The sequence below is a fragment of the Pinus tabuliformis genome, chromosome 9 (genome assembly GCF_031772625.1).
Source record: "Pinus tabuliformis cultivar Carrire ecotype Pingquan chromosome 9, CPIR1, whole genome shotgun sequence".
NCBI lineage: Eukaryota > Viridiplantae > Streptophyta > Pinopsida > Pinales > Pinaceae > Pinus > Pinus tabuliformis.
Window position 1 is genome coordinate 1,497,345,019 of NC_142307.1, and position 9,291 is coordinate 1,497,354,309.

The window sequence follows — 9,291 nt, forward strand, 5'->3', positions numbered from 1 at the left end:
CACAAAGACTGCTCTAATACCACTTGATCCAGGTCCGGGTGTGATGAAGGACCCTTCCAAGACCTTTTACTTTTGTGATGTGTTAAGTTGCATTTTTAAAAGAACATTAATGAATACATATGCATGCTGTAAAGAAGAAGAACAAGACAATCATCAGCAACATAAAAACATACGTCGTTGATAACGGAGTTCGTCCAAGAGGGACTACATCTCTGGGCCCCGGTGTCAAGATGGTGTAGGTCGCTGCATTAAATGTTGTCAATAGTGATGTTGTACATAGAGGTGATGTCATTATCATACAAGGAAAAATTCCCTCACACAGGAGTGGCTCCAAGAGATGTTCCGCTATAGGAACTCTCTGTCAAAAGGACTCCTATCAATATGACATAAAATCATGCACGATGAGCATCCTGCCAACATGGCATAAAAGGGATCTCAATGAAAAAAATGCATGACGACAACATCAGTATCCCATCAATAAACAACAAAGGGATCTGAAAACATAACATGGCGAAACATGATAACAAGTACATCACATAGACAATTCTGCATCACATCAAGCAAGGAATCGTAAAAATGAGTAAGAAACAGGATCCTACATCAAACATCAAGCAAGGACCTGTTCAGCACAATGCATAGCAAAATAAGTACATGAACACTACATATACCTCACAACCAAGGGCCATCTGAAGAAGCTGATGTCAAACTATTGAAGCTGCTCGGACCATCAATATCACGACATCAAACCACATGAAAATGATTGCTTGCATATGAATGCTGACACCTGCATTCCACTTAGAAAAGTGGCCAAAAAATAGAATGCGCAAATGAAAAATCTGAACACACCATCAGATTGGTGGCGTCGAATAGTGCGAAATCGATTTTTAAATTTATGAATTCTAAGAAAGTATGAATCTGGGGCTCAAGGAATCTTTTAGATTCCCCTAGATTCCTCAAAGATTCCCTCCTTCGAGTCCTCTACAAATCAGTTGCCCATATTAGGAAACTAACTATGCCAATGGCTTCGTGTCGCCGAGAGGTGTAGGATCGACATAAAATTTGTCCAATTTGGACACTGCAAAATTTTCACCCTCTTGGAAATTTCGCTCAGTCATGCTTCCACCTGCATAAAAAAATTAATTAACAAAATTTGCATCTCGGTTTTCGTGCCCACTCCTGGTTCCTCCATGGTTGGGCACACTGTGCAAATGAAGGGTTATATAATTTCTCGGGCGGATTTACCAATAAATTGGTTTAAGGCAAAATTACTTGAGGAGGGGTGGGGTGGTAAAACCCCGCCCCTCCCATTTTAATACATTACTATTCCATTAAAAAAAACCGCATATGTATTTGGGGGTTCGGTCCGCATTGGGCAGCTCACCCCCATACCCTTCGTAACAAAACTTGTTGTGTTTTAAGTTTGCATTGGTTTATATATTAACGGAGGGCTCAATGGTTGGTTAATGATACATTGCATGAAGCCGCCCGCTTGGGGACCACCAGATGGGCTGGGCAGGTCCAACCCCAACTCGATCCCTTTTAATACGCGTACATGCTTAGGTGAGGTGTGGGGTGGTCGGGGTGGTTGCCCACCACCTCCACCATATATATATTTTTTAATTTTTTTAGTTTATAACATAATGACGCTTTTTGAAAATTTGGATTTTTGACTGAAGGAGTGATTTTAACGAGGCAACAATTTCGCCCAGAATCTGGCGAGATTTCGTCTACCGGAAAAAGTCCAAATTGTGTCTCCGTTAACCTACCCAATTAGCAAAAGTCAGCCAATCTTTGACTACTTCTAACTTCCTCATTCGTACTCGGATTGATGAACCATTTGCACCACGAGGATCATGACGACAAGATATTTAACATGAATATGGTTCAATCATAATTCAAACACTTTGAATTTTTGAGCTTTCATAAGCCCTCTTTGTCCTATATGTGTCTCTGGAGCCACCTAGATCAACCCCACTGACCCCCATATTAGTGCGTTTGTTATTTTTTATTAGCATACAGTTTCATGGTTGTAACTTGGTGTCCAAGTTACTGGGCCAGCCATTGGGGCTCGGGCTACATGGGTTAGGTGAGTTCAACTCCCGTCAACTCCACATTTCAATATATAATATGTCTTGTTTCATTGCAGGGTGGAGGGGGTGCTAACCCGCTGCCCCTTAAAGAGGCAACAATTTTGCCTGTTCTAGCCGCCGAATTTTGTGCACTAGGATTTTGTTGGTATCAATTTATGACTGACCATTTCACTTAAAAATCCTCTTTTGCTCATCATTTCTTACCATTTAACCTTTATATTTCTTCCATAACCTTTAGAAACTAAATGGTATAATGTCATTGTCATTATTTTTATCTTGAAATTAATTTTTGAAATTGTTGTGTTAAAATTGAAATTTTCTAGAAAATTACAAGATGTTGTAACTTCCTGTAATCGCTCCATGGTTTGACATGTTGCATAACAGGATGGAAAATTCAAATATTGTGGGAATGAACCTAAATGTACAAATATGGTGGATTACCTATCCACTTCAGGATTTGAAGAAAATAAGTGGAAGGTCAATGCCAGTCAAACCCAGCTACTTTAGCAGAGATTCCAGATTTTGTGAACATAATTTTCTATTTTTGAGATTTTTGCCTAAATGGAGGATCTGATCCAATTCGACCTCCTTTGATGTAATTGATAGGATCTTATTAGGATAATAAGGAGTATGAATACATTCTTTTTGTTATGGATATTTATGATAAATAACTCAAAGGGAGAACTATATTATTAGTTAATTTTTATATATGAAAAACTTGGAAACACAGTTGATGTACTTTTGATTCTCAGTCTTAAATATAGAGCTATAGTATTGAGTTCATCTTATGCTTTCAGATACAATAATCTTCTTCATTTGAGTTATCTTACAGTGTGCTTGCAAAGTGTGGAAGGGCCCCCACTACGAAGCTGGTTTACTCCTTAAGTTTTCTTTATAAATTGCACAAATATATTTGATATTTAGAATTTTTTATTTAATTCATGTGTTACAAGTTCATGAAATTGAAAAATTGTTAATTGAAGAGAGTTGTATTTTTTGTGAAAGAGCTTTGTAAGAAGTCTCAATCAATATTCATCTTGAAGTTGACAAATTTTTTTGCTATTTTATGATTTCAATTTATGAGTTAGTTCATAGTTCAATTTCCATTGGTTAACATTTGTAATTGCATAATTCAATCTATAGTTAGATAAATGAATCTTGTAATAGGATAAACCATTATTGATTTCCAAAGTTGCTTATCTCATTCATTTCTTTGACTAGTTGAGATTTAGAAATTCTTTTGAATTGTTATGACTTAGGATTGGAAGGGATTCTATAGAGTAAAGTTCTTTTAAGGGAATGATAGAATCTTCAACAAGTAATTAATACTTTGTTTTGTTAAATAGGCAATCATGTTTCAATTAGATTTGTTTTCATCTAAATCAATGCTTAAGTGTTTGAAAAAGACAAGGAGACACCTCTTGTAAGAGAGCATTGTTGATTTCCATTGACTAGGGTATCATTAAAACACTATATCTTTCTAGATCTATATACATTAGATAAGTGCCTCTAAGTTTACCTACTCGGGTTGACAAAAGGAATTAAAGCTTAACTTACCTTAGCAATTAAAGCCCAACAGATTCTGCCAATTGGTTGCCTCGTTAAGCCTTCCACTTGTCCAAGTTTGACCGAAAGTTTGACGAGCTATAACTTTGGCATACAAACTCATATTTGAGTGTCTTTCACACCGTTGGAATCAAGACGATGAGATCTACGATCTGATATTGGTTTCACTTCAATACAATAACTTTTACTTTTGAGCTTTTCCATAGCCATTATTGAATTTTGAGTGTGTCTGGAGTCACTTGGATCATGTCCATTCCTAATCAACTAAGGTGAAGTGATTACCTTGATTTAATTTACATATTAAAAAAAACAATGATTTGGTTAAATATTTAAAAGATGTAGATTAATGAGTGTTGCCATAAGATGGATAATTATATTATATGAAATACCCTTTTCCACAGGTAAGCTGTTAATTTCTACATAGCCAAATTTGGTAATTTTTAGAGAAATTGTAATGATCATTATCATATATAAGAAAACCCTTAGTTTTAAGTGAGTAAATGAAAAAATGCATGATGTATATTAAAAAATAATTTTACACCATTTTAAACCTCCATTTATATAATTTTAGAGGAAAATTCTTTTTCCAAAAAACATAAAAAAATAACATAATTTTTACCGGGGATTGAAATTTATATTGTTGGCTTAGTGGGGCCTGACCCAGGTTCAGAAGTGATTTAGCCAAGCAAATCCCGGTACTACTGGCCCTTTTGGCAAAAGTCAATGGAGCGCGGACTGAGGTCTCACCCTAAGTAGTATGGGAGGGTGTTAAAACTAGGTTTCCGCACCTTGGGGATGTCTGGTAAGGGATGATCGATATGTGGTCCAACCTTCGCACTTAATGCATTACGCACACCAGTGGGCACCCTGTGCCCTATGATACTGTCTTCACGCAGTTCTAGCCGCAATGCGACCCATGCTATTTACCCAAGTATTCCTTAATTAGGCTTTGTTAGTTGATTACTTAGATTATTTTCATATATAAGCATTCATACAAGTATTTATCAATTGTGCGCAGTAACTAAACAGAGTAAAAGTAATTCATAACACCAAAATATGGATTCAAGAATAGGTGCACAAAATAAACTTCTCTTTATTAACTTTCAATCCCAATTACAGATCTGACTCCACCCTACGCACTCAGCTGCAGGGGTCCGTGCACTCAACTGCAGACTCTTCTAGGCCTTTGCGCACTTAGATACAGAGCCTCTTCCTACTACTATGACCCAATACACTTCAGATCCAACTCCAACCCTAAACCATGCCTTCGCTATTCTATCTATCATTACCTCTCTTTACACTTAGAGCCTTGCTCTATTTATACAATCCCATGGTCTGTGGACAATGGGTAGGCCAATAGAACTTTACATTAAATTACAATAGTCCGCCCTATGACTCATCCTATACTTCGTGCTCCGCGACCGCAATTTGTGGAGTCTTACAATATAATTGACCAAAACTTGGGCTTTGGGTCCCTAAAACATGTTTCCAGGGATCCCATGCCCAACAGGCCCCCAACACAATCATCGTAACTCGTCACAAGTCACTCTGTTGGTGCGGCGATCTTAGCATGAAGCCCCTCCAACTGTGCCTGTGCTACACAAAGGCATTGGAGGGACATCCTCCTCCACATCGTCTTGCGCCTCTATTTGATCGATTAGATTTTGTAAGTCTTCCTCCCCTTCATCTAATTCAATGGTGACAGCTTTGACTTTTTCTTCCATTAACAACTTACCGAACCGTGGGTTTCTTGGGGATATGCGGGCTGGTCCCATAGTCTGCTTATCCTTCTTCGGTCGTGGCGTTCGTGGCGATTTCGGAACTTCTAGTGCAACTGATACATCTCTGGGCTCCTCATGGACCATATGGGGCTCCGCAACCTCACCAATGGTATCTTCGGCGAATCACACTCCTAGTCTAGTAGCAGTCATCATGTTTATATGGGATATGTTCTCTCTTGTACTCAAAGGTGGTAAGGGTGCTCGACGCTCAATGCTTTGTAATCACTCAAATCTCAAACAACCAAGTGTTGTCTCGTGGCTAGCCCTAGGGGTTTTATAGCATTTTTTGAATTTGAATTCGACCATTCCGCCCACTTCTGGGTCATTAATGCCTTCTTGGCAGCAAATCATCCCAAGTCTAGCTCTAAATTCGTGCCTTAATTGCTCGTCGCCCGGTCCTCTTTGTCTTAAATTGGACATCTTGTCATGAACAGTGACACCAATGGTCACTTCAAAGCCTACCTGCGTAGCAGCGTAGCCCCATCTACGTGGGCACGACCCTTGTGACATGCCAATCCTGCGCGCAACCTCTCTATCATGCAACTCCCCCACATACTCTTTTATAGTCCTGCACTTTCTTTCAACTGCTTGGAGCACTGAGACTATGCTCCCTACGGCTAGTCATGTGGTTGCACCACTTGTGCGAGACTTCAATTCACCTTTTATCCTAGTCCGTGGGCACTCCTCAATTACCCTCGCGAAATTCAGTGCCGCACATTCTTCCTTATGCGGTGCACTCCCCCGGTTACCCTGTTTGGTAAGGTGTGGTCGCAGCCATGGTAGAAGAGTCACAAATTCTCAGTGACAATCTTCTACTGCAATAGTATGGTTGTCCGTATCTTGTTTTGTCATTCTTATTTTATCGACGAGACTTGCTTGCGCAATTTTGTTTTCTAGTTTTCTATCTCTGCATCCATTAACATGCTTTTCTTCCTCAGTCGTACCCAATCTTTTTCGAGTTCACGAAGTTTAAGCTTCCCTCACAAATGGCTTCCTGAATCCACATATGTTCATCCTCGTGTAACTGCATAATTCCTCCATCCTGGTCCTCACATATTGTCCCATTTTTTGGAGCTATTGCGTGAGGATTCCTTTCCTCCAAAATTACGGCCTTGACTCTGCTCCTTAGCTTCAAAATCATCTCTGCGCTCAAGTTTTTGCACATGGCCCTATAGGCCTGTCGAACTGCTGGCACGCACAGGTCCCAATCAGTTCATCTCACTTGGTGAACCCTATTCAAGAGACCACATATCTTATTGAATGCTTCCACATGGAATGTTTGTGGTGCACGTCACCTTTCCTGCTACTACGTCCTCTTCCGTTTTTTGATCCTGAGTTTGCGGTGTGCTTGTGTGGGTTGCACAACACATGTTTGTACCCATCGAGACAGGTGGGCGTGCAAGTTTCTTCGTCCTTGTTGATTTACTCTTGTTCAAATCTGGGGGCTTCTAAACTGTAGGCGCATCATCCTTCTACATCTGTGCCAGTCCTCAAAATTTCCTTCATGTGTACCACACCATCATGTGGGTGTTGCACATAGTGCCCACTTCAATGCATCGAACCGCTACGGTTCTGGTACTGCGCTTTCAAATTTGCTAAGGAATTCATCCACCGCTGTCAATCCATCATATGTCAGCAGCTTTCTTGCCTCTGTTGTCATGCAACACAGTGATCTAACCATCATGTTGCAATTCAGCGTCGACACTTCATGCAACCAATTCTTCCATCTCTCTACTTCTTCATCTGAATCCGAAGTGCAGGAGCTTTCGTGCTCCCATGAGATCCTCCCATCTGCAATCGAATTCACCCAATCCTGGTCTCTCACAGTTATCTTGTAAATGTAATCAAGATCATCATTGCTATCATTGTCACGCACTGGATCAGTGTAGCGCGCTCCTTCGGCTGGGTCCAGTGTGACTACTACACGTAGTGACTTATTTTGTGCTTCTTCAAATTGATGACTCCATTCATATCGGTGGCCCAGTCTATTCCTAATAGCATGGGATAGGGATTGTTGTCATCAAAAATCTCTATTACTTCAAATCTGCCCATGCGCTTGCGCCTTCAATATCAGTTGTTACCCCTTGCAACCCCCATGGGCAAAATCTTCTGTTGGTTCACCATTTGTAATTGAATAGGGAACCATTTTTACATGGGCCTGCCCATGTGTTCCCATGTTTGCTTCCGTAATACCTTCACATCCAAAACCAGATCTAGGATTACCTGATCCATTTCATACTCACCAATTTGTGCAGTCAACCTCATTTCCCTTCCAGTGCACAATGCATTCTTCCCAAATTTTCGTATTATGCACGGTTCTCCTGACCCCGCGCACCTGATGATCAACTCTTGTAGTCCTTTAACTGCCTTGCTGTCATGCAGTAGTTTCATGCATGTCTCCAGAAAGGTAGTGATCATTGAAGGATCCATTCCTGGCTCTGGTTGATCCTTACTACTTGAAGTAGAGGCCTCCGTGAAGCTCTTCTTAGCTTCCATGAATGTCTCCTTTGCACGTTCTAAGTCAAACTCGAGTTCCTTTGCAGGAGCCTTACGAACCCACGTACTTTCCTCTACCTGCTTCCTTGTATCCTCTCCCGTGGCCGTACTACTTCTGAGCATCATGTTTACATTCGGGTCCTCTTCGCATGGCTCATACCTCATCATTTGTATATTCTAAGTTGGGGGAGGCTGGAATACCCCTTTTTCGCGCATCTTTGTGATCAATGTAGGACAGTCTATAGTTTCATGATCAAACTGAGCACAATATGAATAGGATATCCTTGTTGGGTTGGTACAATCGTGGGCATATTGCCCCGGTCCTCTGCAATCGTAACAAATTAATTGTCTACGGCCCCTTCCTAATCCCATTCCACCTCGTCCTCGACCTCACCCCTGAAATCCAGTGTGCACCATCCCCGCATCTGGGTCGAGGGCTCGCGTTTCGGTCTGCATCCTATAGGCGGGGGTTCGATCCATCATTCGCTCGTAATTGCGAAAAGTGCGCTCATTGTGGCCTACCGACCTACAAAAATTACAAAACAATTATCGGGGTGTCTTTGTATACTTCTACAACAAATTACAATTATCCGTCGTGTGTTCCCCTCCTATCTAACAGATCACATACCATAAAGCGGGTGCTACACTCGGCCTTGCCTATGCCCCGGTGTTGTTGGGAAAAGTATCCAATACGGAATGACCCTATCCCACTCTAAGGGTGATAGTACCTCAGCAACAACCGAATGCAAAGCTATTCAAGATTACTTCTTTATGAGATGTAAGAGAGAGGAGAAAGAGATCCACTAACCGTTGTCTTCCGCTAATGATTGATCCAATCTTCTCTCGTTGTTGCTTGCTCCTAGCTCCTTGCTCTTTCACTGGCCCAGCTACACAAAGATCCTGCAAAAGGGCAAGAAAGGAAAACTACAAGCAACATACATTCATAACTGATTCAAGGATTAGAATAAATCAAATACACAAGTATAACAATTCACCGTTGAGACACATGCATATAGAAGAACCTCAAATGCTTTATTAATGAAAGAAGTAAAGTTCTGAGAGTGTTACAACCATAAGAGGCCCAATCCAGCAACACCTCCCAGCAGAAAGAAATCTCCTCTTCACCTCCTTCAAGCAAATCACCCAATAGTTCTATACTCAAACCAACAGCACTTCCTTACATTCACAAGATTCCAGCCCCCCTAGACCTCATGAGAGAGCTCTATATATAGGATTTTTGGAGAAAGGATGAGTCAACTTGAGGTTGGCATGAAGCTGACTAGTGTCCTCTCCCACTTCAGTTATTCTTCAGTTCTTGAGTCCACTTGGAGTTTCTTGCTTCCACTTGGAGATCTAGA